Source organism: Coturnix japonica, chromosome 10, assembly GCF_054131305.1.
Source record: "Coturnix japonica strain WE chromosome 10, WE-NBRP24, whole genome shotgun sequence".
Taxonomy (NCBI): domain Eukaryota; kingdom Metazoa; phylum Chordata; class Aves; order Galliformes; family Phasianidae; genus Coturnix; species Coturnix japonica.
In genome coordinates, this window is record NC_140672.1 from 10,285,094 (window position 1) to 10,299,707 (window position 14,614).

A 14,614-nucleotide genomic window follows, 5' to 3' on the forward strand; every position below is an offset into this window, starting at 1 on the left:
AAGCATTAAGGACTCTGTGCATTGAGGTTTCTAAGCATTGAGGATTCTAAGCATTGAGGATTCTAAGCATTGAGGATTCTTAGCTAGGCATTGAGGATTCTAATCATTGAGGATTCTAAGCCAAGCATTGAGTTTTCTAATCTTTGAGGTTTCTAAACATTAAGGCCTCTATGCACTGAGGTTTGAAAGCATTAGGGATGCTAAGCATTGAGGTTTCAGAGCAATAAAATTTCTAAGCAATGGGGATTCTACGCATTGAGGTTTCTAAGCAATGCATGGAGGATGCTAAGCATTGAGGTTCCTAAGCAGTGAGGATTCTGAGCTTTGAGGATTCTAAGCTAAGGAATGAGGATGCTACGCATTGAGGATGCTAAGCATTGAGGATTCTAAGCATTGAGGATTCTAAGCAAAGCATTCAGAATGCTAAGCATTGAGGATGCTAAGCATTGAGAATTCTAAGCATTAAGGATTCTAAGCATTGAGGATGCTATGCATTGAGGATTCTAAGCATTGAGGATTCTAAGCATTGAGGATGCTAAGCATTGAGGATGCTAAGCATTGAGGATGCTTAGCATTGAGGATGCTAAGCATTGAGGATGCTAAGCATTGAGGATTATACGCTTTGAGGATGCTAAGCATTGAGGATTCTAAGCATTGAGGATGCTAAGCATTGAGGATGCTAAGCATTGAGGATTCTAAGCATTGAGGATTCTAAGCATTGAGGATTCTAAGCATTGAGGATTCTAAGCTATGTAATGAGGATACTAAGCATTGAGGATTCTAACTATTGAGGATTCTAAGCAATGCATGGAGGATTCTAAGCATTGAGGATTCTAAGCATTGAGGATTCGAAGCATTGAGGATTCTAAGCTAGGCATGGAGGATTCTAAGCATTGAGGATTCTAAGCATTGAGGATTCTAAGCAAAGCATTCAGGATGCTAAGCATTGAGGATTCTAAGCATTAAGGATTCTAAGCATTGAGGATGCTAAGCATTGAGGATTCTAAGCATTAAGGATTCTAAGCATTGAGGATGCTAAGCATTGAGGATTCTAAGCATTGAGGATTCTAAGCATTGAGGATGCTAAGCATTGAGGATTCTAAGCATTGAGGATTCTAAGCTATGTAATGAGGATGCTAACCATTGAGGATTCTAAGTATTGAGGTTTCTAAACTAAGCATTGAGGATGCGAAGCATTGAGGATTCTAAGCATTGAGGATTCTAAGCTATGTAATGAGGATGCTAACCATTGAGGATTCTAAGTATTGAGGTTTCTAAGCTAAGCATTGAGGATGCGAAGCATTGAGGATTCTAAGCATTGAGGATTCTAAGCCAAGCATTCTGTTTTCTAATCTTTGAGGTTTCTAAGCATTAAGGCCTGTATGCATTGAGGTTTGTAAGCATTGAGGATCCTGAGCTTTGAGGATTCTAAGCTAAGCATTGAGGATGCTAAGCATTGGGGATTCTAAGCATTGAGGATGCTAAGCATTGAGTTTTCTAAGCTAAGCATTGAGGATGCTAAGCATTGAGGATTCTAAGCATTGAGGATTCTAAGCATTGAGGATTCTAAGCATTGAGGATTCTAAGCATGGGGGATTCTAAGCTATGTAATGAGGATGCTAAGCATTGAGGATTCTAACTATTGAGGATTCTAAGCAATGCATGGAGGATTCTAAGCATTGAGGATTCTAAGCATTGAGGATTCGAAGCATTGAGGATTCTAAGCTAGGCATGGAGGATTCTAAGCATTGAGGATTCTAAGCATTGAGGATTCTAAGCAAAGCATTCAGGATGCTAAGCATTGAGGATTCTAAGCATTAAGGATTCTAAGCATTGAGGATGCTAAGCATTGAGGATTCTAAGCATTAAGGATTCTAAGCATAGAGGATGCTAAGCATTGAGGATTCTAAGCATTGAGGATTCTAAGCATTGAGGATGCTAAGCATTGAGGATGCTAAGCATTGAGGATGCTAAGCATTGAGTATTCTAAGCATTGAGGATTCTAAGCTATGTAATGAGGATGCTAACCATTGAGGATTCTAAGTATTGAGGTTTCTAAACTAAGCATTGAGGATGCGAAGCATTGAGGATTCTAAGCATTGAGGATTCTAAGCCAAGCATTCTGTTTTCTAATCTTTGAGGTTTCTAAGCATTAAGGCCTGTATGCATTGAGGTTTGTAAGCATTGAGGATCCTGAGCTTTGAGGATTCTAAGCTAAGCATTGAGGATGCTAAGCATTGGGGATTCTAAGCATTGAGGATTCTAAGCAAAGCATTCAGAATGCTAAGCATTGAGGATGCTAAGCATTGAGAATTCTAAGCATTAAGGATTCTAAGCATTGAGGATGCTATGCATTGAGGATTCTAAGCATTGAGGATTCTAAGCATTGAGGATGCTAAGCATTGAGGATGCTAAGCATTGAGGATGCTTAGCATTGAGGATGCTAAGCATTGAGGATGCTAAGCATTGAGGATTATACGCTTTGAGGATGCTAAGCATTGAGGATTCTAAGCATTGAGGATGCTAAGCATTGAGGATGCTAAGCATTGAGGATTCTAAGCATTGAGGATTCTAAGCATTGAGGATTCTAAGCATTGAGGATTCTAAGCTATGTAATGAGGATACTAAGCATTGAGGATTCTAACTATTGAGGATTCTAAGCAATGCATGGAGGATTCTAAGCATTGAGGATTCTAAGCATTGAGGATTCGAAGCATTGAGGATTCTAAGCTAGGCATGGAGGATTCTAAGCATTGAGGATTCTAAGCATTGAGGATTCTAAGCAAAGCATTCAGGATGCTAAGCATTGAGGATTCTAAGCATTAAGGATTCTAAGCATTGAGGATGCTAAGCATTGAGGATTCTAAGCATTAAGGATTCTAAGCATTGAGGATGCTAAGCATTGAGGATTCTAAGCATTGAGGATTCTAAGCATTGAGGATGCTAAGCATTGAGGATTCTAAGCATTGAGGATTCTAAGCTATGTAATGAGGATGCTAACCATTGAGGATTCTAAGTATTGAGGTTTCTAAACTAAGCATTGAGGATGCGAAGCATTGAGGATTCTAAGCATTGAGGATTCTAAGCTATGTAATGAGGATGCTAACCATTGAGGATTCTAAGTATTGAGGTTTCTAAGCTAAGCATTGAGGATGCGAAGCATTGAGGATTCTAAGCCAAGCATTCTGTTTTCTAATCTTTGAGGTTTCTAAGCATTAAGGCCTGTATGCATTGAGGTTTGTAAGCATTGAGGATCCTGAGCTTTGAGGATTCTAAGCTAAGCATTGAGGATGCTAAGCATTGGGGATTCTAAGCATTGAGGATGCTAAGCATTGAGTTTTCTAAGCTAAGCATTGAGGATGCTAAGCATTGAGGATTCTAAGCATTGAGGATTCTAAGCATTGAGGATTCTAAGCATTGAGGATTCTAAGCATGGGGGATTCTAAGCTATGTAATGAGGATGCTAAGCATTGAGGATTCTAACTATTGAGGATTCTAAGCAATGCATGGAGGATTCTAAGCATTGAGGATTCTAAGCATTGAGGATTCGAAGCATTGAGGATTCTAAGCTAGGCATGGAGGATTCTAAGCATTGAGGATGCTAAGCATTGAGGATTCTAAGCATTGAGGATTCTAAGCAAAGCATTCAGAATGCTAAGCATTGAGGATGCTAAGCATTGAGAATTCTAAGCATTAAGGATTCTGAGCATTGAGGATGCTATGCATTGAGGATTCTAAGCATTGAGGATTCTAAGCATTGAGGATGCTAAGCATTGAGGATGCTAAGCATTGAGGATGCTTAGCATTGAGGATGCTAAGCATTGAGGATGCTAAGCATTGAGGATTATACGCTTTGAGGATGCTAAGCATTGAGGATTCTAAGCATTGAGGATGCTAAGCATTGAGGATGCTAAGCATTGAGGATTCTAAGCATTGAGGATTCTAAGCATTGAGGATTCTAAGCATTGAGGATTCTAAGCTATGTAATGAGGATGCTAAGCATTGAGGATTCTAACTATTGAGGATTCTAAGCAATGCATGGAGGATTCTAAGCATTGAGGATTCTAAGCATTGAGGATTCTAAGCATTGAGGATTCTAAGCTAGGCATGGAGGATTCTAAGCATTGAGGATTCTAAGCATTGAGGATTCTAAGCAAAGCATTCAGGATGCTAAGCATTGAGGATTCTAAGCATTAAGGATTCTAAGCATTGAGGATGCTAAGCATTGAGGATTCTAAGCATTAAGGATTCTAAGCATTGAGGATGCTAAGCATTGAGGATTCTAAGCATTGAGGATTCTAAGCATTGAGGATGCTAAGCATTGAGGATGCTAAGCATTGAGGATGCTAAGCATTGAGGATTCTAAGCATTGAGGATTCTAAGCTATGTAATGAGGATGCTAACCATTGAGGATTCTAAGTATTGAGGTTTCTAAACTAAGCATTGAGGATGCGAAGCATTGAGGATTCTAAGCATTGAGGATTCTAAGCTATGTAATGAGGATGCTAACCATTGAGGATTCTAAGTATTGAGGTTTCTAAGCTAAGCATTGAGGATGCGAAGCATTGAGGATTCTAAGCATTGAGGATTCTAAGCCAAGCATTCTGTTTTCTAATCTTTGAGGTTTCTAAGCATTAAGGCCTGTATGCATTGAGGTTTGTAAGCATTGAGGATCCTGAGCTTTGAGGATTCTAAGCTAAGCATTGAGGATGCTAAGCATTGGGGATTCTAAGCATTGAGGATGCTAAGCATTGAGTTTTCTAAGCTAAGCATTGAGGATGCTAAGCATTGAGGATTCTAAGCATTGAGGATTCTAAGCATTGAGGATTCTAAGCATTGAGGATTCTAAGCATGGGGGATTCTAAGCATTGAGGATTCTAAGCATTGAGGTTTCTAAGCTAAGCATTGAGGATTCTAGGCATTGAGGATGCTAAGCATTGAGGATGCTAAGCATTGAGGATTCTAAGCATTGAGGATTCTAAGCATTGAGGTTTCTAAGCTAAGCATTGAGGATTCTAAGCATTGAGGATGCTAAGCATTGAGGATGCTAAGCATTGAGGATTCTAAACATTGAGGTTTCTAAGCAAAGCATTGAGGTTTCTAAGCATTGAGGATGCTAAGCATTGAGGATCCTAAGCATTGAGGATGCTAAGCATTGAGGATTCTAAGCATTGAGGATGCTAAGCATTGAGGATGCTAAGCTTTGAGGATGCTAAGCATTGAGGATTCTAAGCATTGAGGATTCTAAGCAATGAGGATGCTAAGCTAAGCATAGAGCATACTAAGGATTGAGGATGCTAAGCATTGAGGTTTCTAAGCATTGGGGATTCTAAGCATTGAGGATTCTAAGCATTGAGGATGCTAAGCATTGAGGATGCTAAGCATTGAGGATTCTAAGCTATGTAATGAGGATGCTAAGCATTGAGGATTCTAAGTATTGAGGTTTCTAAGCTAAGCATTGAGGACGCGAAGCATTGAGGATTCTAACTATTGAGGATTCTAAGCAATGCATGGAGGATTCTAAGCATTGAGGATTCTAAGCGTTGAGGATTCTAAGCATTGAGGTTTCTAAGCAAAGCATTGAGGATTCTAAGCATTGAGGATTCTAAGCATAGAGGATGCTAAGCATTGAGGATTCTAAGCATTGAGGATGCTAAGCATTGAGGATTCTAAGCATTGAGGATGCTAAGCATTGAGGATGCTAAGCATTGAGGATTCTAAGCACTGAGGATTCTAAGCATTGAGGATTCTAAGCGTTGAGGATTCTAAGCATTGAGGATTCTAAGCTAGGCATTGAGGATTCTAAGCATTGAGGATTCTAAGCATTGAGGTTTCTAAAGCAAAGCATTGAGGATTCTAAGCATTTAGGATGCTAAGCTTTGAGGATGCTAAGCATTGAGGATGCTAAGCATTGAGGATGCTAAGCATTGAGGATTCTAAGCATTGAGGATGCTAAGCATTGAGGATGCTAAGCATTGAGGATGCTAAGCATTGAGGATGCTAAGCTTTGAGGATGCTAAGCATTGAAGATTCTAAGCACTGAGGATGCTAAGCATTGAGGATGCTAAGCACTGAGGATGCTAAACATTGAGGATTCTAAGCATTGACGATTCTAAGCTATGTAATGGGGATGCTACGCATTGAGGATTCTAAGTATTGAGGTTTCTAAGGTAAACATTGAGGATGCGAAGCATTGAGGATTCTAACTATTGAGGATTCTAAGCAATGCATGGAGGATTCTAAGCATTGAGGATTCTAAGCATTGAGGATTCTAAGCATTGAGGTTTCTAAGCTTAGCATTGAGGATTCTAATCATTGAGGATTCTAAGCATTCAGGTTTCTAAGCAGTGAGGATTCTATGCTAAGCACTGAGGATGCTAAGTATTGAGGTTTCTAAGCATTGAGGACTCTGTGCATTGAGGATTCTAAGCATTGAGGATTCTAAGCAGTGAGGATTCTAAGCATTGAGGTTTCTAAGGTAAGCATTGAGGATTCTAAGCATTGAGGATTCTAAGCATTGAGGTTTCTAAGCATTAAGGCCTCTATGCATTGAGGTTTGTAAGCATTTGGGATGCTAAGCAATGAGGTTGCAAACAATAAAATTTCTCAGCATTGAGGTTTGTAAGCATTGAGGATTCTAAGCATTGAGGATTCTAAGCTAAGCATAGAGCATACTAAGGATTGAGGATGCTAAGCATTGAGGTTTCTAAGTATTGGGGATTCTACGCGTTGAGGATGCTAAGCACTGAGGATTCTAAGCACTGAGGTTTCTAAGCAGTGAGGATTCTAAGCTAAGCACTGAGGATGCTAAGTATTGAGGTTTCTAAGCATTAAGGACTCTGTGCATTGAGGTTTCTATGCATTGAGGATCCTGAGCTTTGAGGATTCTAAGCGAAGCATTGAGGATGCTAAGCATTGAGGATTCTAAGCATTGAGGATGCTACGCATTGAGGATTCTAAGCATTGAGGATTCTAAGCATTGAGGATTCTAATCTAGGCATTGAGGATTCTAAGCATTGAGGATTCTAAGCATTGAGGTTTCTAAGCTAAGCATTGAGGATGCTAAGCATTGAGGATGCTAAGCATTGAGGATTCTAAGCATTGAGGATTCTAAGCATTGAGGATTCTAAGCATTGAGGATTCTTAGCATTGAGGATTCTAAGCTAGGCATTGAGGATTCTAAGCATTGAGGATTCTAAGCATTGAGGTTTCTTAGCAAAGCATTGAGGTTTCTAAGCATTGAGGATTCTAAGCATTGAGGATTCTAAGCATTGAGGATGCTAAGCATTGAGGATGCTAAGCATTGAGGTATCTAAGCATTGAGGATGCTAAGCATTGAGGCTGCTAAGCATTGAGGATGCTAAGCTTTGAGGATGCTAAGCATTGAGGCTGCTAAGCATAGAGCATACTAAGCATTGAGGATGCTAAGCATTGAGGATTCTAAGCATTGAAGTTTCTAAGCATTGAGGATTCTAAGCATTGAGGATTCTAAGCTATGTAATGAGGATGCTAAGCATTGAGGATTCTAAGTATTGAGGTTTCTAAGCTAAGCATTGAGGATGCGACGCATTGAGGATTCTAACTATTGAGGATTCTAAGCAATGCATGGAGGATTCTAAGCATTGAGGATTCTAAGCATTGAGGATTCTAAGCATTGAGGTTTCTAAGCAAAGCATTGAGGATGCTAAGCATTGAGGATGCTAAGCATTGAGGATGCTAAGCTTTGAGGATGCTAAGCATTGAGGATTCTAAGATTTGAGGATGCTAAGCATTGAGGATTCTAAGCATTGAGGATGCTAAGCATTGAGGATTCTAAGCATTGAGGATGCTAAGCATTGAGGATGCTAAGCATTGAGGTATCTATGAACCAAGGATTCTGATCTTTGAGGATTCTAAGCTAAGCAATGAGGATGCTAAGCATTGAGGATGCTAAGCATTGAGGATGCTAAGCATTGAGGATTCTAAGCATTGAGGATTCTAAGCTATGTAATGAGGATGCTAACCATTGAGGATTCTAAGTATTGAGGTTTCTAAGCTAAGCATTGAGGATGCGAAGCATTGAGGATTCTAAGCAATGAGGATTCTAAGCCAAGCATTCTGTTTTCTAATCTTTGAGGTTTCTAAGCATTAAGGCCTGTATGCGTTGAGGTTTGTAAGCATTGAGGATCCTGAGCTTTGAGGATTCTAAGCTAAGCATTGAGGATGCTAAGCATTGGGGATTCTAAGCATTGAGGATTCTAATCATTGAGGATGTTAAGCATTGATGATTCTAAGCATTGAGGATTCTAAGCATTCAGGTTTCTATGCAGTGAGGATTCTAAGCTAAGCACTGAGGATGCTAAGTATTGAGGTTTCTAAGCATTAAGGACTCTGTGCATTGAGGTTTCTAAGCATTGAGGATTCTAAGCATTGAGGATTCTAAGCATTGAGGATTCTTAGCTAGGCATTGAGGATTCTAATCATTGAGGATTCTAAGCCAAGCATTGAGTTTTCTAATCTTTGAGGTTTCTAAACATTAAGGCCTCTATGCACTGAGGTTTGAAAGCATTAGGGATGCTAAGCATTGAGGTTTCAGAGCAATAAAATTTCTAAGCAATGGGGATTCTACGCATTGAGGTTTCTAAGCAATGCATGGAGGATGCTAAGCATTGAGGTTCCTAAGCAGTGAGGATTCTGAGCTTTGAGGATTCTAAGCTAAGGAATGAGGATGCTAAGCATTGAGGATGCTAAGCATTGAGGATTCTAAGCATTGAGGATTCTAAGCATTGAGGATTCTAAGCATTGAGGATGCTATGCATTGAGGATTCTAAGCATTGAGGATTCTAAGCATTGAGGATGCTAAGCATTGAGGATGCTAAGCATTGAGGATGCTTAGCATTGAGGATGCTAAGCATTGAGGATTATACGCTTTGAGGATGCTAAGCATTGAGGATGCTAAGCATTGAGGATTCTAAGCATTGAGGATGCTAAGCATTGAGGTTTCTAAGCACCGAGGATTCTAAGCTAAGCAATGAGGATGCTAAGCATTGAGGATGCTAAGCATTGAGGATGCTAAGCATTGAGGATGATAAGCATTGAGGATTCTAAGCATTGAGGATTCTAAGCTATGTAATGAGGATGCTAAGCATTGAGGATTCTAACTATTGAGGATTCTAAGCAATGCATGGAGGATTCTAAGCATTGAGGATTCTAAGCATGGAGGATTCGAAGCATTGAGGATTCTAAGCTAGGCATGGAGGATTCTAAGCATTGAGGATTCTAAGCATTGAGGATTCTAAGCAAAGCATTCAGGATGCTAAGCATTGAGGATTCTAAGCATTAAGGATTCTAAGCATTGAGGATGCTAAGCATTGAGGATTCTAAGCATTAAGGATTCTAAGCATTGAGGATGCTAAGCATTGAGGATTCTAAGCATTAAGGATTCTAAGCATTGAGGATGCTAAGCATTGAGGATTCTAAGCATTGAGGATTCTAAGCATTGAGGATGCTAAGCATTGAGGATGCTAAGCATTGAGGATTCTAAGCATTGAGGATGCTAAGCATTGAGGAATATAAGCATTGAGGATTCTAAGCATTGAGGATTCTAAGCCAAGCATTGAATTTTCTAATCTTTGAGGTTTCAAAGCATTAAGGCCTCTATGCATTTAGGTTTGTAAGCATTGAGGATTCTAAGCATTGAGGATTCTTAGCATTGAGGATTCTAAGCTAGGCATTGAGGATTCTAAGCATTGAGGATTCTAAGCATTGAGGTTTCTAAGCAAAGCATTGAGGTTCCTAAGCATTGAGGATTCTAAGCATTGAGGATTCTAAGCATGGAGGATTCTAAGCATTGAGGATTCTAAGCCAAGCATTGAGTTTTCTAATCTTTGAGTTTTCTAAGCATTAAGGCCTCTATGCATTGAGGTTTGTAAGCATTTGGGATGCTAAGCAATGAGGTTTTAAACAATGAAATTTCTCAGCATTGAGGTTTGTAAGCATTGAGGATTCTAAGCATTGAGGATTCTAAGCTAAGCATAGAGCATACTAAGGATTGAGGATGCTAAGCATTGAGGTTTCGAAGCATTGGGGATTCTACGCGTTGAGGATACTAAGCACTGAGGATTCTAAGCATTGAGGTTTTTAAGCAGTGAGGATTCTAAGATAAGCACTGAGGATGCTAAGCATTGAGGTTTCTAAGCATTAAAAACTCTGTGCATTGAGGTTTCTAAGCATTAAAAACTCTGTGCATTGAGGTTTCTAAGCAATGAGGATGCTAAGCATTGCGGATGCTAAGCATTGATGATGCTAAGCATTGAGGCTGTTAAGCATTGAGGATGCTATGCATTGAGTTTTCTAAGCTAAGCATTGAGGATGCTAAGCATTGATGATGCTAAGCATTGAGGATTCTAAGCATTGAGGATGCTAAGCATTGAGGTATCTAAGCATTGAGGATGCTAAGCACCGAGGATTCTAAGCTAAGCATTGAGGATGCTAAGCATTGAGGATGCTAAGCATTGAGGATTCTAAGCATTGAGGATTCTAAGCTATGTAATGAGGATGCTAAGCATTGAGGATTCTAAGTATTGAGGTTTCTAAGCTAAGCACTGAGGATGCGAAGCATTGAGGATTCTAAGCTAAGTAATGTGGATGCTAAGCATTGAGGATTCTAAGTATTGAGGTTTCTAAGCTAAGCATTTAGGATGCGAAGCATTGAGGATTCTAACTATTGAGCATTCTAAGCAATGCATGGAGGATTCTAAGCATTGAGGATTCTAAGCTATGAGGATTCTAAGCCAAGCATTGAATTTTCTAATCTTTGAGGTTTCTATGCATTCAGGCCTCTATGCATTGAGGTTTGTAAGCATTGAGGATTCTAAGCAATGAGGTTTCAAACAATAAAATTTCTCAGCATTGAGGTTTGTAAGCATTGAGGATTCTAAGCATTGAGGATTCTAAGCTAAGCATAGAGCATACTAAGGATTGAGGATGCTAAGCAGTGAGGTTTCTAAGCATTGGGGATTCTACGCGTTGAGGATGCTAAGCACTGAGGATTCTAAGCACTGAGGTTTCTAAGCAGTGAGGATTCTAAGCTAAGCACTGAGGATGCTAAGTATTGAGGTTTCTAAGCATTAAGGACTCTGTGCATTGAGGTTTCTAAGCATCGAGGATTCTAAGCATTGAAAATTCTAAGCATTGAGGATTCTAAGCATTGAAGATTCTAAGCTAGGCATTGAGGATGCTAAGCATTGAGGATGCTAAGCATTGAGGTTGCTAAGCACTGAGGATGCTAAGCATTGAGGATTCTAAGATTTGAGGATGTGTCACGGGTTACTTAGATTTACCTATGCCCGTGACAGGGGAAGCCACCCCGTGGGCTCCCCTCCCGGGGCCCGTAAAGGAGGGGGAAAAAGGGAGTGGGATAAAACAGCGACAATCTAAGGAGGAAAAACTTATTTTACTAAATATGATACCGAAATACAAGATAACACAATATAATATAATTGAGGCTAACAAATTGAACGAAACAGAGAGAGAGAGAGTCCCCGAAAACCGAGAGGCCTACTGTGAACTCTAGGCGACACGGCTGGAACGCTTCCCACTCTCCGAGAAGTTCGAGAGAAGAAGGAGGGCACTCCAGCCTGGGAACGAGATTATACAGCGTCCTGGTCCCGTGACTTATCATTAACCCTGTTGTTCTCTGGGATATGTAGTCTTCTTCTGTGGACTGCACATTCAATAGAAGTATCCATACTTTACATGATGTTATGATGTGGAATACTGATAGCAAAATTACAAAATTACAAAACCATGACATTCCACCCCTTATTCTACATTATTACATCATGATAAATATATATATACATATATATACACGTATGTAAAATTATGATAGCTAAACAGTAGAATTACATGTAACATAACTAAATGTACAACTATAATAACTAAAATACACTACACATGCAAACATATATATATATAAATACATAAAATTATTGACTGCTCTCCCCCAGCATCAAATTCCCTTGTGGCACACATTGAACATCCCCATCCTTCTGCATTACCCACCAAGTGCACCCAGGTCCCTGGGCAAAGACAGTTCCACGGATAGGTTTGCCCTTTCCAGAAGCTGGAAGGACCCAAACAGCTTTTCCCAACATGTTCTTTACATGTACAACAGGGACCTTATCTCCTTCTACAGTGTGTAGGGGGCTAGATTGACTAGGACCATCACGATTGACAGATCCTCTAGTATTCACCAACCAAGTGGCTTCTGCCAGATTCTTCTCCCAGTGCTTAAATGTTCCACCACCCATTGCTTTCAACATAGTTTTCAACAACCCATTATATCGTTCAATTTTACCAGAAGCTGGTGCATGGTAGGGAATATGATAAATCCACTCAATGCCATGATCTTTGGCCCAAGTATTTATAAGGGAATTTTTAAAATGTGTCCCATTATCAGATTCAATTCTTTCTGGGGTGCCATGTCGCCACAGGACTTGTTTCTCAAGACCTAATATGGTGTTTCGAGCAGTAGCATGGGGTACTGCGTATGTTTCAAGCCACCCAGTGGTTGCCTCTACCATGGTGAGTACATAACACTTACCACTGCGAGATCGTGGCAAGGTGATATAATCAACCTGCCACGCCTCCCCATATTTATACTTTTGCCACCGCCCTTCCTCCCAGAGAGGTTTCATCCTTTTGGCTTGTTTAATTATGGCACATGTTTCACAATCATGAATAATCTGCGCAATAGCGTCCATGGTTAAGTCCACCCCTCGGTCTCTGGCCCACTTATATGTCGCGTCTCTTCCTTGATGACCTGAGGTCTCATGAGCCCATCGAGCTAGAAATAATTCACCCTTATTCTGCCAGTCCAAGTCAATTTGAGCCACCTCAATTTTGGCAGCTTTATCTACCTGATGGTTGTTTTGTTGTTCTTCAGTAGCCCGACTTTTGGGCACATGTGCATCCACATGACGCACCTTTACAACCATATTCTTTGTTCGGGAAGCAATGTCCTTCCATAATTCAGCGGCCCAAACAGATTTACCCTTCCGTTGCCAGTTGTTTTGTTCCCACCTCTGTAACCACCCCCATAAGGCATTTGCCACCATCCATGAGTCAGTATAAAGATACAGCATTGGCCACCTCTCCCGTTCAGCAACATCTAAGGCCAGCTGGACAGCTTTTACCTCTGCAAACTGACTTGATTCTCCCTTACCTTCGGTGGCCTCTGCAACCTGTCGTGTGGGGCTCCACACAGCAGCTTTCCATTTGCGATGCTTCCCTACAATGCGACATGATCCGTCTGTGAATAGGGCATATTTCTTTTCATTTTCTGGTAATTCGTTGTATGGTGGGGCCTCTTTAGCACGTGATACCTCTTCTGCAGGTGATGTTCCAAACTTTTTATCTTCAGGCCAGTCCATGATTACCTCTAGGATTCCTGGACGATTGAGGTTTCCCATTCGCGCTCGCTGTGTAATCAGCGTAATCCACTTGCTCCAGGTGACATCGATAGCATGATGGGTGGAGGGAACCTGTCCTTTGAACATCCAGTTCAGCACTGGCAGTCGAGGTGCCAAAAGGAGCTGTGTTTCAGTCCCGACTACTTCGGAAGCAGCCCGAACCCCCTCATACGCGGCTAAGATCTCCTTCTCAGTTGGAGTGTAGCACTCTTCAGACCCCTTATATGATCGACTCCAGAATCCCAGGGGTCGGCCTCGGGTCTCTCCTGAGGCTCTTTGCCACAAACTCCAAGTGGGGCCTTTCTCTCCAGCAGCAGTATAGAGGATGTTCTTTACATCCTGTCCAGTCCGTACTGGCCCCAGAGCTACAGCTCGGGCTATCTCTTGTTTAATCTGTTCAAAAGCCTGCTGCTGCTCAGGGCCCCATGCAAAATCGTTCTTCTTCCGCGTCACCTGATAAAGGGGGCTTACAATGAGGCTGTAGTTTGGAATGTGCATCCTCCAAAAGCCTACTGCACCCAGGAAAGATTGTGTCTCTTTCTTGCTAGTTGGTGGAGACATGGCAGTGATTTTGTCGATCACATCTGTTGGGATGTGACGACGTCCATCCTGCCACTTTATACCTAAGAACTGAATTTCCTGGGCAGGTCCTTTTACTTTGCTTCGCTTAATAGCAAAGCCGGCTTGTAGAAGAATTTGGATGATCTGCTCTCCTTTTGTGAAAACCTCTTCTGCTGTATCACCCCACACAACAATGTCATCAATGTACTGCAGGTGTTCAGGAGCACCACCTTGTTCCAGTACAGTTTGGACCAACCCATGGCAAATGGTTGGGCTGTGTTTCCACCCTTGGGGCAAACGGTTCCAAGTATACTGAATGCCCCTCCAGGTGAAGGCAAACTGTGGCTTACATTCTGCAGCCAAAGGAATAGAGAAGAAGGCATTGGCAATGTCAATGGTGGCATACCATTTGGCTGCTTTTGACTCCAGCTCGTACTGGAGTTCCAACATGTCCGGCACAGCAGCGCTCAATGGGGGTGTGACCTCATTCAGGCCACGGTAGTCTACTGTCAGCCTCCATTCTCCACTGGCTTTACGCACTGGCCATATGGGACTGTTAAAAGGTGAGTGAGTTTTACTGATCACTCCCTGATTCTCCA